Source organism: Neovison vison, chromosome X, assembly GCF_020171115.1.
Source record: "Neovison vison isolate M4711 chromosome X, ASM_NN_V1, whole genome shotgun sequence".
In the NCBI taxonomy this organism is placed as follows: Eukaryota; Metazoa; Chordata; class Mammalia; order Carnivora; family Mustelidae; genus Neogale; species Neogale vison.
This window is the reverse complement of record NC_058105.1, coordinates 90,765,698-90,782,746: the sequence shown is the minus strand read 5'-3', so window position 1 is coordinate 90,782,746 and position 17,049 is coordinate 90,765,698.

Genomic DNA, 17,049 nt, shown 5'->3' with positions numbered 1-17,049 from the left:
AGGGCTCGAGCTCACGACCTGAGATCATGATCATGACCTGAGCCAAAACCAACAGTCAGACTCTCAAGAAGCTGGGCCACCCAGGCGCTACTGCCACACACAAAAGTTTCAATATGCTTGGTTAAATGTGCTATACAGGGGAGGAATCACAGACCAGAGCCACTGAACCAGCTTGAAGGGGATTATGGAAGGCTTCCCCCAAGACAGTATGTTCAGTGTGAAGTCAGAATTAGCCAGCTGAAGAAGCAGAAGGTGCAGGCACCCTGAAGTTTGGAAGAACCTCCTGGGAGAAGGAATGGCATTGTATTAGTTTGTTAAGATGGCCATAACACAATGCCACAGACTTGGGGGCTTAAACAATAGACATTTATTATCCCACAGTTCCAGAGCCTCGAAGTCCAAGATCAAGGTGTCAGCAGTGGAGTTTCTCCTGAGACCTCTTTCCTTAGCTTGCAGGTGGCTTCCTTCTTGCTGTGTCCTCACGTGGTCATCCCTCTGTAACTATCTGGATCCTAACATCCTCTTCTTAAAGGACGATAGTCATATTGGACTAGGACCCACCCATATGACTTCATTTTACCTTACTTACCTCTTCAAAGTCCCTATCGCCAAATACAGTCACATCCTGGGGTACTGGAAGTTGGACTTCAGTGTGTGAATTTAGTGCAGCCCCAAACAAGCATTCCCAGAGGCACGGAAGTGGAAAATAAATTTATGCTCGGGCAACTGCAGGAAATTATAGTGAAAGATAAAACATGACCTGCAAGTGTTGGGTTTGCACAAAAGCAATAGGAGAATGTTGGGGAGCATCGTAATTGGGTCTTGTTTTAGAAAGACCACTCGTTGTGGTAGAGCCCAAACTGGAAGCCAGGGAGTCAGTTTTATCAATTAGCTTCTTTCTATGGAAAGAATTACCCCAACACTTAATGGCTTAAAGAAACATATTTATTTATCTCACAATTCTGTGGTTTAACGATGTAGACTGGGCTCAGATGAGCAAGTCTGCTGATCTAAGTCAACCTTGTGGGAACATGACGGGGCTCATGTATTTACTATCAGTGGGTGGGTTGGCTGGGGGCTGGCTGGTCTAGGATAGCTCAGGTGAGATGGTTCATCTCTGTTCCACATGGGTTCTCCTCCTCTAGCAGGCTAGCCTGGCTTTACCCACATGGCAGTGGTAGTAAGTGGTCCTAGAGCAAGTTCCCTGAGCCTCACGCTTGAAACTCACACAATGTTGTATCAACTGCACATCGAGTCTCAAGGCCAGCTCAGGGTCAAGGACTGGAGAACAAGAGTCCTTCTCATGGTGGAATGAGCAGAAATTATCTGTGGCCACTCCCGCAATGCACCACACCAGCCAGGAGAGAACTTTTTGTAATTCCAAAAGAAATAAGTGATAAGAACTGAACCAAATTAATGACAATGAGGATGCATGAAAGACTGACTTGGGAGAAGTGACCAGACTTGGTGATTGTGTGAGTCCTCTGGCTCCGGCTTCAACAATGAAGTGATTGGTGACATCATTTGGAAGATGAGTGGGAGGAGCAGCACTGATGGTTAAGTTGACCACATCGTGTCATCAAATGTGTTCAGATCAGCCTCGGCTGCAAGTCCAAATTCTTGCTCTTGTACGCACAGTCCTTACAATTTGCTGTAATCATGAAACATTGTTATCTGCTCTTGAATGAAATAAAATGACAGAAATAATGGAAAGTAGACCTCTGGGTAGCAGTTTTCTGTTTCACCAGCTAACAATGACTTTCACGGTGTTTTTAAGTAGTGGAGAAATAGAGAAGAGGCATGTTGGCATGTTTTCCTTGTTTTAGCGCTTGCTTCTAGGTGTTCTCTTTCCTAAAAATGCCTACCACCTGTTCCTTTGCCCACACCTTGTGTCTGTCTACTTATCCTCCCAGTCTCCACTGACGTGTCATTCTCAGGAACAACTTCCCCAATGATGACCCTATATCTAGGTACTACTCCTGCCATACACAGGCTAGGTATTTTCTATTACAGTGCCTTGTTTCTTTCTGTCTCAGCAAATTTACAATCTATGGCTATCTTGGTTTGGCTTATTTATGTGTTTTGTTTCTTCCATTATGATAAAAAAAAATGCAAGATTTAAGATCAGGAATGTTGTCTCTTATTCCTTTCACACAGAGCCTAACACAATAGGTGCTCAGTCTGTATTTATTAAATGAAAACATACTATTATCTTCATGGCTGGAGGTAAAATTCAAATGAGACTCTCCCTTAGGGGTTCTTCTTTTTTTAAGTTCTGTAATATGAGTTTAGAAACACATATTGAAAAGCTAAGGGGGACGCCTGGGTGGCTCAGGCAGTTAAGCATCTGCCTTTGGCTCAGATCATGATCCTGGGGTCCTGGGATCAAGTCCTACACAGCCTCCTTGCTCAGCAGGGAGCCTGCTTCTCCCTCTGCCCACTACTCTCCCTGCTTGTGCTGTGTGTGTCTGTGTCTGAAAAATAAATAAATAAAATCTTAAAAAAGAGAAAAGCTTAGGAAAGTTTTATATATTAAAGGTGTGATTAAACACTGGAGTGATTTACTAATAAGGTAAATATTTACTGAGTGCTTACTATGACTTTGTGTGTGTTTACTCATCTAGGGGATAGTGAGGTAGGTGTTATCACTATCCCCATTTCACAGATGAGGCCAGTGAAGCACAAAGAAGACAAATAATTTGTCTAGGGTCACACAGATAGTTCATAGTGTAAACCAGACTTAAAGTCAGGTGGTTTAGCTTTAAAGACCAGTTGCTCTTAACCACTATACCATAGCTTCTATAAGAAAAATCTGCTAGTCTCTTTAAAAGGCCTGCTATCTATTTGTCAAGTACAAGTCTGCTTGAAGACGGGAGCTAAATAAAAATTCTATGAAGTTCCCTCCCAACCCTATGAATTAGTAAATGCACTGCCATATGAAATGAATTTTAAACATCAGTTCCTGTTTCTTTATATGGAGAGCCAATTTGAACCAAGCAGTGAAAATTAAAGCTCCAAAAATTTGGCTACACTATCCAACCGCATGTTTGATCCAGTCCAAGCGGTGTTCTTGAAATATGTTACATTGGATATGACACCAAAGGCGCAAGTAACAAGAGCAAAAATAAATAAGTGAGACTGCCTCAAACGGAAAAGTTTCTGCACAGCATAAGAAACAATCAACAAAATGAAAAGACAACCTGCATAGTGGAAGAAAATATTTGTAAACCATTGATCTGATAAGGGATTCATATCCAAAGTGCCTGAGGAACTCCTACAACTGAATAGCAAAAAAAAAAAAAAAAAAGAGAGAGAGAGAGAGACAATCTGATTTTAAAATGGGCAGAGGAGGGTGCCTGGGTGGCTCAGTGGGTTAAGCCGCTGCCTTCGGCTCAGGTCATGATCTCAGGGTCCTGGGATCGAGTCCCACATCGGGCTCTCTGCTCGGCGGGGAGCCTGCTTCCCTCTATCTCCCTCTCTGTCTGCCTCTCTGTCTGCTTGTGATCTCTCTGTCAAATGAATAAATAAAATCTTTAAAAAAAAATAAAATGGGCAGAGGACATGAACAGACAGTTTTCAAAGAAGACACACACACGGCCAGGAGGTACATGAAAAGATGCTCTACATTACTAATCAGGGAATGCAAATCAAAACCACAATGACATATCACCTGACACCCACTTGAATGGCTGTAATCAAAAAGACAAGAGACACCAAGCGTTGGCAAGAATGTGAAACACTGGGGTGCCTGGGTGGCTCAGTTGGTTAAGCGTCTGCCTTCAGCTCAGGTCATCAACCCAGGATCCTGGAATCAAGTCCCATATCGAGCTCCCTACTTGGTGGAAAGCCTCTTTCTCCCTCTCCATCTGCTCCTCCCCACCACTTGTGCTCGCTCTCTCTCTCTCAAATAAATAAATAAAATCTTTGTTTAAAAAACAGTATATGAATATGGAGCACTGTTGGGGGGAATATAAGTTAGTGAAGCCACTGTGGAAAACAGTGTGGAGGCCCCTCAAAAAATTAGAAGATGGAACCACCATATGATCCAATAATCCCACTTCTAGGTATGTATTCAAAGGAAATGATGTCAGAATCTTAGCGATATCTACACTTTCACATTCACTGCAATATTATTCACAGTGGCCAGGATATAGAAACAACCTAAGTACTTGTCAATGGATGAATGTGTATATTTCAGCCATGAAAAAGAAGGAAATCCTTCCATCTGCAACAACATGGATGGATATTGAGGGCACTATGCTAACTGAAATAAGTCAGACAAAATATTGTATGATCTCATTTATATGTGGAATCTAAAAAAGTCCTCAGAAACAGAGTTGAATGGTAATTACCAATAACTGGAGGGTAGGGTAAGATATTGGTCAAAAGGTACAAACTTACAGTTACAAGATTAAAAATTCTGGGGCTCTAATGTACAGCATGGTGGTTATAGTTAATACTATATTATATGTTGAGAGTTGCTAGTATGAAAGCTCCTCGAGATGTTAAAAATAGAGGTATCTTACAACCCAGCAGTTGCACTGTGGGTATTTACCCCGAAGATATAGATGTAAAGAAAATAAGGGGCACGTGGACCCCCAAAGTTCATAGCAGCAATGTCCATTATAACCAAACTGTGGAAGGAGCTGAGATGTTCTTCAGCAGACAAATGGATAAAGAAGGTGTGGTCCATATATACAATGGAATATTACTCAGCCATCAGAAAGGAGAAACACCTACGGTTTGCATCGACATGGCTGGAACTGGAGGGGATTATGCTAGTGAAATAAGTCAAGCAGGGACAGATAATTATCATATGGTTTTGCTCATATGTGGAACATAAGGAATAGCATGGAGGACCACAGGGGAAGGGAGGGAACACTGAATGGGAAAAGGTCATGAGAGACTCTGGACTCCAGGAAACCAACTGAGGGTTACAGAAGGGAGGAGGTGAGGGTGAGGGGGTAACAGGAGGAGGGGTATTTAAGGAGGGCGCGTGTGGTGAGGAGCACTGGGTGTTATAAGCAACTGATGAATCAATCATTGAACCCTACATCAAAAACTAATGATAGGGCGCCTGGGTGGCTCAGTGAGTTAAGCCGCTGCCTTCGGCTCAGGTCATGATCTCAGGGTCCTGGGATCGAGTCCTGCATCGGGCTCTCTGCTCAGCAGGGAGTCTGCTTCCATCTCTCTCTCTCTCTCTCTCTCTCTCTGCCTGCCTCTCCATCTACTTGTGAGCTCTCTCTATCAAATAAATAAATAAAATCTTTAAAAAAAAAACTAATGATATACTTTATGTTGGCTAACTGAACATAATAACAATAAAAAACAAATGTGTTATAAACTCTCAGCAAAATAAGCTGATTTTCTTGATTCTTTTATAGGTACAATACCTTCAATGGATAAATAAAAATGTTTTTTCCTTTCAGGAAACAAACTTTATCAGATGGGCCCTTATCAGCCATCTATTATTGCATAACAAATCACCCAAAACTTGGTGGCTTAAAATAATCATTTATTCAGGGGCGCCTGGAGGGCTCAATTAGTTAAGTGTCTGCCTTCAGTTCAGGTCATGATCCCAGGATCCTGGGATCGAGCCCTGAGTCAGGCTCCCTGCTCAGCAGTGAGTCTGTTTCTCCCTCTTCGTCTGCCTCTCTGCCTCCTTGTGTTCTCTCCCTCTGTCAAACAAATAAGTGAAATCCTTTTAAAAATAATTTATTTAGTATAAATAAAGCTGGTAGAGATTATGTGACATGAAATAAGCCAGTCACAAAAAGACAAATACTGGATGATTCCACTTACATGACAAATACCGGATAATTTCACTTACATGACTACATGACAAGTAGTCAAATTCATAGAAACGGAAAATAGAAGGGTGGTTTGTCAGGGGTGGGAGGAGGGGGAAACGGGGGGGAGTTGTCTAATGGGTAGAGTTTCAGTTCTGCAAAGTGAAAAAGTTTTGGAGAACTATTATACAATAATATTTAACACTACTGAACTGTATACTTTAAGATGGCAAATTACACATTTTTGTGCAGTTTTTTAAAAAAGATCTTATTTATTTATTTGCCAGAGAGGGCACCTACACATGCAAGGGAAAGCGGTAGGCAGAGGGAAAAGCAGACTCCCAGGACCCTGGGACCATGACCTGAGCCAAAGGCAGATGCTTAACCCACTGAGCCACCCAGGCACCCCCCTGTCCTCAATGCAGCCCAAAACCCATAAGGGGGCTTTACCACTGACAAAAAAAGTTCCGAAAGAAGTGCTCTAGTTCAGGCTTGAGGGGTGGGAAAGCTCTGAAATTCAAAGCACGGAAATTATGTTTTTCTTTATCTTCTCTCAGGTCTTTTGCACCTAGCCGGAAAGCAATGCCACAGTGCCAGTTACAAAGTTGCTACATTTCACTTGAAAGAAAACAATATATTGATTCCAAGTAGTGTGGCGAAAGTAGGCGTTCTTATCTTGTTTCTGATCTTAGGGGAAAGCCTTAGACTTTCACCATGAGGCGTGATGTTAGTTATACAGTTTCCTCTGTGTGTGTGTGTGTGTGTGTGTGTGTGTGTGTGTGTACCCTTTACCAGATTGGGGAAGCTTCTTGTATTCCTGATTTGCTGAGAGGTTTTTGTTGTTGGTTTTTGTTTTTGTTTTTGATGAACTGATGTTGGATTTTGTCAAATGCCTTTCTGCATAAATTGATATAATCATGTGGGCTTTTTTCTTCTTGTAATATGATGAAATTTGCTGATTGATTTTGAATACTGAATCAGCTTTGCATTCCCAGGATAAATCCCATGTGCTCGTGGTGTGTAATTCATCATGTTATCTACAAATAGGGTCGGTTCTGGAAGTCCTGCCAAAGCAATAGGCAAGATAAATATTTAAAAGGATACAGATTTCAAAGAAAGAAATGAAACAGTTTCTATTTATAGACAACATGATAGCTATCTGCATAGAAAATCCCAGAGAATCCATAAAGTGATTTATAACTAATCAGTGAGTTTAGCAAAGTGATTCAATACAAGGACAACACACAACTATTTAAAAAAAAATGCTGTATTTATATACTAGTAATAAACAATCGCAAATAAAAGTTTAAAAAGCAGTACCATTCATCATTCACCATGATCAAGTGGGATTTACCCCTGGATGCAAAGATGGTTCAACATACACATGTGAATAGTTGCGATATACCACATTAATAGAATGAAAAATAAAAAGCTGATGATCATTTCAGTAGACGCAGTAAAGCATTTGACAAAATATGACATCCTTTCACGTTAAAAATTCTCAACAAATTGGATATAGAATGAACATGTGTCAACACAATAAAGCCCATGTATGACAATCCCACAGCCAACATCAAACTCAATGATGAATGTATGAAAGCTTTTCCTCCAAGATCAGAAACAAAACAAGGGTGCTCACTCTCACCACTCCTATTCAGTATAGTACTGGAAGTCCTAGCTAGAGCAATCAGACAAGAAAAGGAAATAAAAGTATCCATGAGAGACTCGTGACTCTGGGAAACAAACTGAGAGTTGGTGGAGGGAAGGTGGGGGGCGGGGAGGATAGGTAACTGGGTGATGGGCATTAAGGAGGTCACATGATGTGATGGGTACTGGGTGTTATATGCAACTGATGAATCACCGAACACTACACCAAAAACATGATGTACTATATGTTGGCTAATTGAATTTAAATAAAACAAAGACATTTTCTATTTTAAATATAAGTATCCAAATTGATAAAGAAGTAAAATTGTCTTCCTTTGCAGATGATATGATCTCATATGCAGAAAATCCTAAAGACTCCACCAGAAACCTGCTAGAACTAATGAACAAATTCAATCGAGTTGCAGGATACAATATCGATATGCAGAAAACTGTTGCATTTCTATATTCTAACAAAGAAACACATGAAAAAGAATTATGGAAAATAATTGTATTCATAAGAGCATCAAAAACAATAATGTACTTAAGAATAAATCTCATCAAGGAGGGTGCTTAGGTGGCTCAGTCCATTAAGCAACTGCCTTGGGCTCAGGTCATGATCCTGAAGTGCCAGAATCAAGGCCCAAACCCGGCTCCCTGCTCAGCGGGCAGTCTGTGTCTCCTTTTGACCTCTCCCCTCTCTTGCTTTCTCTCTCTCTCTCTCTCTCAAATAAATAAAATAAAATAAAACAAAATCTTAAATCTAATCTAGGAGGTGAAAGGTCTGTACATTGAGAACTATAATAATTTTTTAACACCTGAGCAACAAACAAGTTTATTTGATCACCTTTTTTGCAGTTGTTTTTCTTCATGTGTGTATTCATTTATAAATATTTGCTGATCATCCACCATGTGCCAGGCACTGTTTTGAGCCTGAGAAAAGCAGTGAACTACAACAAAAATACGAACCCCACATTCTACTTAGGGAGACAAACTTTATGATAATACAGGTAGTGATTAGTGTGGCAAAGAGAAGTAAAGCAGGATAAAGGAACAGAAGGGAATGTGGGGCTGGAGTTCTTTAGGTGAAATGGGCAGGGAGGGGCTAAGGAGAGAGCAGACATGTGCAGAGAGGGAATGAGCTATGCCAGGTGTTCCCTGCAGATGCACCAGTAAGTGTGAGGCTCTGAAGTCATATTTGAAGCAGCAAAGAAAACGAGTGTGTCAGGAGGAGAGTGAGCAAAGGGGGGGTGGTCTGAAAGGAGGCTGGAGAGGTGGGCACACCCCACCATGGTGGGCCCCAAAGGCCCTGGTGAGAACTCCAGGGGTTTTTTTTTAACATTTTAAAATTTAAATTCAGTTAATTAACACTTAACGTATTATTGGTTTCAGAGCTAGAGGTCAGTGCAATAATACCCAGGGCTCTTTACATCATGTGCCCTCCTTAATGTCCATCATCCAGTTTCCCCATCCCCCCACCTCCCTCCCCTCCAGTAGCTTCCTATGATTAAGAGTCTCTTATGGTTTGTCTCCCTCTCTGGTTTCATCTTGTTTTGTTTTTTTCCTCTTGTCCCTTATGATCCTGTTTTGTTTCTTAAATTCCACATATCGGTGAGATCGTATGATAATTGTCTTTCTCTGATTGACTTATTTCACTGAGCATAATACCCTCTAATTCCATCCATGGTGTTGCAAATTGCAAGATTTTTTTTTTTTTGATGGCTGAATAGTAACACATCCTCTTTATGCATTCATCTGTTGAAGGACATCATAGCTCCTTCCACAGTTTTGCTATTGTGGACATTTCTGCCATGACCATTGGGGTGCAGGTGCCCCTTCTTTCCTCTACATCTGTATCTTTGGGGTAAATATCCATAGTGCAATTGCTGGGTCAGAGGGTAGCTCTATTTTTAACGTCTTGAGCAACCTCCATGGTGTTTCCCAGAGGGGCTGTACCAGCTTGCATTCCCACCAACAGTGTAGGAGGGTTTCCCTTTCTCTGCATCCTCGCCAACACTTGGTGTTTCCTGATGTGTTCATTTTTGCCATTCTAACTGGTGTAACATAGTATCTCATAGTGCTTTTGATTTGTATTTCCCTGATGGCTAGTGATGTTGAGCATTTTTTCATATGTCTGTTAGCCTTTTGGAAGTCGTCTTTGAAGAAATGTCTGTTCATGTCTTCTGCCCATGTTTTGATAGAATTATTTGTTCTTTGGATGTTGAGTTTGATAAGTTCTTTATAGATTTCGGACACAAGCCCTTTATCTGATATGTCATTTGCAAATATCTTCTCCCATTCTGTCAGTTGTCTTTTGGTTCTGTTGACCGTTTCCTTTGCTGTGCAAAAAAACTTTTTCATCTTGATAAAGTCCCAGTAATTCATTTTTGCCTTTGTTTCCCTTGCCTTTGGAGACGTGTCTAACAAGAAGTTGCTGCAGCTGAGGTCACAGAGGTTGCTGCCTGTGTTCTCCTCTAGGATTTTGATGGTTTCCTGTCTCACATTTAGGTCTTTTCATCCATTTTGAGTCTACTTTTGTGTATGGTGTAAGAAGATGGTTTGGCTTCATCCTTCTGCATGTGGCTGTCCAATTTTTCCCAACACCATTTGTTGTAAAGACTATCTTTTTTCCATTGGATATTCTTTCCTGCTTGGTCAAAGATTAGCTGAACATACAGTTGAGGGTCCATTTCTGGGTTTTCTATTATGTTCCATTGATTTACGTGTCTGTTTTTGTACCAGTACCATACTGGCTTGATGATGACAGCTTTGTAATAGAGCTTGAAGTCCAGAATGTTGATGCCACCAACTTTGGTTTTCTTTTTCAACATTCCTCTGGCTATTCGGGGTCTTTTCTGGTTCCATACAAATTTTAGGATTATTTGTTCCAGCTCTGTGAAAAAAGTTGATGGCAAGCATGGAACATTTTTTTTCCATTTCTTTGTGTCTTTCTCAGTTTCTTTAATGAGTGTTCTATGGTTTTCCGAGTACACATCTTTTGCTTCTTTGGTTAGGTTTATTCCTAGGTATCTTATGGTTTGGGGTACAATTGTAAGTGGCATTGACTCCTTAATTCCTCTTTCTTCTGTCTCATCATTAGTGTATAGAAATGCATCTGATTTCTGAGTGAGAATTCCTGTATGAGTTCTAGCAATTTGGAAGTGGAATCTTGGGTTTTCCACATAGATTATCCTGTCATCTGCAAAGAGTAAGAGTTTGACTTCTTCTTTGTCTACCCAGATGCCTTTTATTTCTTTATGTTGTCTGATTGCTGAGGTGATGACTTCTAGTTCTATGTTGAATAGCGGTGGTGATTGTGGACATCCCTGCCGTGTTCCTGACCTTAGGGGAAAACTCTCAGCTTTTTCCCATTGAGAATGATGGTCTTGTGGGCTTTTCTCTTTTTTAAAAAAGATTTTATTTATTTATTTGACAGAGACAGAGACAGCTAGAGAGGGAACACAAGCAGGGAGAGTGGGATAGGGCAAAGCAGGCTTCCCACTGAGCATGGAGCCCAATGCGGGGCTCGATCTCAGGACTCTCGGATCATAACCTGAGCTGAAGGCAGATGCTTAACGACTGAGCCACCCAGGTGCCCCACTTGTAGGTTTTTCATAGATGGCTTTTATGATATTGAGGTATGTTCCCTCTATCCATACACTGTGAAGAGTTTTAATCAAGAAAGGATGCTGTACTTTGTTAAATGCTTTTTCTGCATCTATTGAGAGGATCATATGGTTCTTGTCCTTTCTTTTATTAATGTATTGTATCACATTGATTGATTTGTGGATGTTGAACCAACCTGCAGCCCAGGAGTAAATCCCAGTGGGTCCTGGTGAATAACCCTTTTAATGTAGTGTTGGATCCTACTGGCTAGTATTTTAGTGAGAATTTTGATATTTCTGTTCATCAGGGATATTGTTCTGTAATTCTCCTTTTGGGTGGGGTCTTTGTCTGGTTTGGGGATCAAAGTAATGCTGGAAAGAGTTTGGAAGTTTTCCTTCCATTTCAGCTTTTTTAGGGGTGCCTGGGTGGCTCAGTGGGTTAAAGCCTCTGCCTTCAGCTCAGGTCATGATCCCAGGGTCCTGGGATCGAGCCCCACATCGGGCTCTCTGCTCAGCAGGGAGCCTGCTTCCCCCTCTCTCTCTGCCTGCCACTCTGCCTACTTGTGACCTCTGTCTGTCAAATAAATAAAATAAAATCTTAAAAAAAGACTTGACACCATAAAACTCCTAGAGGAAAATATAGGGAAAAAGTTCCTTGACGTTGGTTTTGACAGCAGTTTCCTGGATATGACAGTGAAAACACAAGTAAAAAAAGCAAAAATGAATAAGTGGGGCTACATCACACTAAAAAGCTTCTGCACAGTGAAATAAATAATCAACAAAATGAAAAGGCAGCCCACAGTATAGGAGAAAATAGTTGCAAATCATACATCTGATAAGGGGTGGATAGCCAAAATATATAAAGAACGTATACAACTCAATAGAAAAAAAATTAACCCAATTTTTAAAAATAGGCAGAGAAACTAAATAGTTTTCTAAAGAAGATATACACATGACCAGCAGATACATGAAAAGATGCTCTTCATCACTAATCATCAGGTAAATGAATATTAAGGCCACAGTGAGATCCCCCCCTCATCCTAGTTAGAATAGCTATCATCAAAATGACAAGAAATAACAAGTGCTGCTGAGGCTGTGGAGAAAAGGAAACCCTGTTACACTGTCGGTGGGAATGTAAATTGGTGCAGCCACTATGGAAAACAGTATGGAGGTTCCGTAAAAAAAAATAAAAAGTAGAGGGACGCCTGGGTGGCTCAGTTGGTTGGACGACTGCCTTCGGCTCAGGGCGTGATCCCGGAGTCCCGGGATCGAGTCCCGCATCAGGCTCCCAGCTCCATGGGGAGTCTGCTTCGCTCTCTGACCTTCTCCTCGCTCGTGCTCTCTCTCACTGTCTCTCTCTCTCAAATAAATAAATAAAATCTTTAAAAAAAAAAATAAAAAGTAGAGCTACCCTGTGATCCAGGAATCCCATTTCTGAGTATATATCCAAAGGAGTTGAAATCTGGATCTCTTAGAGATATCTGCTCTCCCATGTTCACTGCATTATTCACAACAGCCAAGATATGGAAACCACCTAAATTCCTGTCAATGAACGGATGGATAAAGAAGACAAAGTATATATGTTCATACACACATACACACACAGGAACGTTATTCACCCAGTCATTACCTCTTCTGAGAAAGAAGGAAATCCTGCAATTTGCCACAATTTGGATGAACCTTGAGGGAATTAATGCTAAAGTCTTGAGAACCAGGAACACGGGATGGGTGTCCCACCTCAAACAATCAGGCAGGAAGGGCCAAATTCTCCCTTTCTCCACTTTTTTGGTCAGTTTAGGCCCTCAATGGATTGGATGATACGTATCCACAGAGGGAAGGGCAAAGCACTTCACTGACTTCACTGATTTAATTGCTGACTTCACACAGAAACATCCTCACAGACACACAACAGAAATAATGTTTAGCCAAATATCTGAGTGCCCCATGACTCAGTCAAATGGATGTATAAAATTAACCATCACACACACCCACCCACAAATTTTTTTAATTTTCCTTCCATTAGGAAGTATAGCCTATGTCCCCTTCCTTTGAACTGCCACGGACTGGTGATTGACTTGTAACCACTATGCTGTGAAGCAGCCCAGGTCACATGGAAGAGTCACATAGCAGAGTTCTCGTTAACATCCTTACCTAAGGGACCAGCCAACAGCCAGCATCAACCAACAGATGTGTGACTGGAGACGTCTCCCTATGGTTCCAGCCCCAGCCTTTCAGTCTTCCCAGCCAAGGTCCCAGACATGGCAGAACAGAGAAAAATGACTCTCACTGTGCACTGTCTGAATTCCTGACCTATAAAGCTAGGGGACCTAATAAAATGATTATAATAAGCCACTCAGTTTTGGCAGTAATTTGTTACCAAGCAATAGTAACCAGAACACATGGATCACAAAGCTTACTGGGCTAAGTTCTCAGAACTGTCTACACACACTTAAAGAATATGCTCTCCTGAATCTTTTGGCTCTGCAGGAACCTGGAAATGGCCTAGAGAAAGTCTCTCTTTTGGAGAATCAAAAAGAGAATTCCCGATTTAAAAACACAATTTTTTAAAAGATTTTGTTTATTTATTTGACAGACAGAGATCACAAGCAGGCAGAGAGGCAGACAGAGAGAGAGGAGGAAGCAGGCTCCCTGCTGAGCAGAGAGCCCAATGTGGGGCTCAGTCCCAGGACCCTGGGATCATGACCTGAGCTGAAGGCAGAGGCTTTAACTCACTGAGCCACCCAGGCACTGCCTAAAAACACAATTAATACTAGTCCACTATATGCTTTGCTTCAAGAGGCAAGTACATGACAAATGAGTCAAGGTCATCCTTAAAAATCCAAGAGCAAAGGGACGCCTGTTGAGTGGCTGCCTTTGGCTCAGGTCATGATCCCAGGGTCCTGGGACTGAGCCCCACACTGGACTCCCTGTTCAGCGGAGCGCTTGCTTCTCCCTTTCCCTGTGCCTGCTGCTCTTCCTACTTGTGCACTCTCTATCACTCTGTCAAATAAATAAATAAATAATATATTTTAAAGAATTTATTTATTTATTTGGCAGAGAGAGAGGTACAGTGAGAGAGGGAACACAAGTAGGGGAAGTGGAAGAGGGAGAACCAGGCACCCTGCTGAGCAGGGAGCCCGATGCAGGGCTGGATCCTGGGACTCTGGGATCAAGACCTGAGCTGAAGGCAGACACTTAACGACTGAGCCACCCAGGCTCCCCTAAATAAATAAAATCTTAAAAAAAAAATCCAAGAGCAAAAATATCTCAGAGAAGGTGGGACGTCTGTCATCAGCCACACAGGTTCAGTTTCTGATCCTAGATGCTGTATGAATGTTCTACAATTTAATCTGGTTGGCATTAGGTTTTTGTTTATTTTTGCATTGACCGAGCCTAGAATACAGGTTGGTCCAGTTGTGTTAGCCATAAAATATATCAAGTCCTCTTAGTTAAATAGTTTTAAAGCTCAGAATTTTCTCCCCAGATAAGATAAACTCCTTTAGTTAATATTTCCAGATACCCTCAAGTGAGCAGTGCCTATCAGTGTTTGAGAAATCCAAATGAAGGAAGTTCTTTTATTTTCATAGCAGCTAAAGTAATTGATATTGTTAACAAACAGAAATGAGGAATTCCACATTAAGCTTTCATTAGAATGGACTTGTTGAGTGGAAGGAACAGAACACCCCACCTCCAGCAGGTCAGGATGTACCCAATGTAACAAGCATTGCCTCTTGAAGTGTCAGAGCCAAATTTTTCTGGTGTTCAATAGGGCTACAATTCTCTCAGTTGAACTAATGAAAATTTCTACCTTTATTACCCAGAATGTCACCCCAGCTAGTGTAATCAGAAACTTTAGGGAAATTGTTGGAGATGGTTGGCAAGAAGCAGCCCTGAAAGTTTCCACCTAACCTTTGAAAAGTTTTGGGGACCAGCCAACTCCACACTCACATCAATTGTTTTCTTCCAAACCCTTGAAGTCATCAGGTTTTACCAAGCATGAAACCTGTATGTTGCAAGTAAGTTCTTTTCCTGCTTGATGCCATTGACAATGTTCTCAAGAATAATGTGGCAAGACAAGCTGAGAGAAGGAAAACCTTCTTATATATAAGTTATTATATAATAATAACTATTATTAGAGGGAAAACTAAAGCCAAGAAAGGTAAGTAACCTTCCCAACTTTGAACACAAGCACTTTTAATTATGAAGACTTCCTGCTTCTCAGAACAGAACTTATGAAAAATGAGGTGCAGAAATAACAGAAAACACAGGCTGTAATCACTAACTCTCACATCCAAAGAAAAACAGAGGAATCAAGAAAGATGGTGAACTGATTGTTTTGCCTCTTTCAATTTCCATATCTGCCACCTGCCCACCTAGTCTATCATGTGTCCTTTGTTCCATGTTAACCCCTTCACTCCCTGCATTTCCTCCATATAGCCCACCGATGTTCTTTTTTTTTTAAAGATTTTATTTATTTTTATTTGATGGAGAGAGAGAGAGTACAAGCAGGGGGAACAAGAGGGAGAGGGAGAAGCAGGCTCCTGTGGAGTCCGACATGGAGCTCCAACCCAGGACCCTAGGATCATGACCTGAGCCAAAGGCAGATGCTTAATAACTGAGCCACCCAGGCACCCCCCACCCATTTATTTTTAACCCAGAGATCCACCCCCTTTCACACTAGTTGCTAGGAGGACTTGACAAGGTAAGGTATTTCTGCAGTAGAACTAGGTAATTTACAAAGTGCCACAAAAACAGACACATAGATCAATGGAGCAGAACAGAGAACCCAGAAATGGACCCACAAGTCTATGGTCAACTAAACTTCAACAAAGCCAGAAAGAATATCCAATGGGAAAAAAAAACAGTCTCTTTAACACAGGGTGTTGGGAAACCTGGACAGCAGCATGCAAAAGAATGAAACTAGACCATTTCCTTATACCACACACAAAATAAATTCAAAATGGATGGAAGACCTAAATGTGAAACAGGAAACCACCAAAAATCCTAGAGGAAAACACAGGCAGCAACCTCTCTGACATCAGCCACAGTAAGTTCTTTCCAGATATATCTCCTGAGGTAAGGGAAACAAAAGTAAAAATGAACTATTGGGACTTTATCAAGATAAAAAAAAAAAAGCTTCTGCACGGCAAAGGAAACAGTCAACAAAATTAAAAGGCAGCCTATGAAATGGAAGAAGACATAACTAATAAAGGGTTAGTATCCAAGATCCATAAAGAACTTAACAAACTCAGGTGCCTGGGTGTCTCAGTGGGTTGAGGCCTCTGCCTTCAGCTTGGATTGTGATCCCAGGGCCTTGGGATCAAGCCCCGCATCAGACTCTCTGCTCAGTGGTGAGCCTGCTTCCCTCTCTCTCTGCCTGCCTCTCTGCCTACTTGTGATCTCTGTCTGTCAAATAAATAAATAAAATCTTTAAAAAAAAAAGAACTTAACAAACTGAACACTGGAAAAACAAATAATCCAATTAAGAAATGGGCAGAAGACATGAATAGACACCTTACTTTTTAAATTTTTTTAAATTTTTAACATCTTCATTGGTTTAATTGATACAAGATAAGCTGAATGCATTTAAAATACACAACTTGGGGAGCACCTGGGTGGCTCAGTGGGTTAGGCCTCTGCCTTCGGCTCAGGTCATGATCTCAGGATCTTGGGATCGAGCCCTGCATCGGCTTCTCTGCTCCCTCTCTCTGCACCTGGGTGGCTCAGTGGGTTAGACCTCTGCCTTCGGCTCAGGTCATGATCTCAGGATCTTGGGATCGAGCCCTGCTCCTCTCTTCTCTGCTTCTCTCTCTATCTGCCTCTCTGCCTACTTGTGATCTCTGTCTGTCAAATGAATAAATAAAATCTTTAAAAAAATAAAATAAAATACACAACTTGGTAAGTTTTCACATATTTATGAGTCTGTTAAAGCATCAGCGCAACAAAACAATTGCTTGAGTCTGCTTCTGCTACAAGACAGTGATTTCATTTCTTTTGATTACACACCAGAG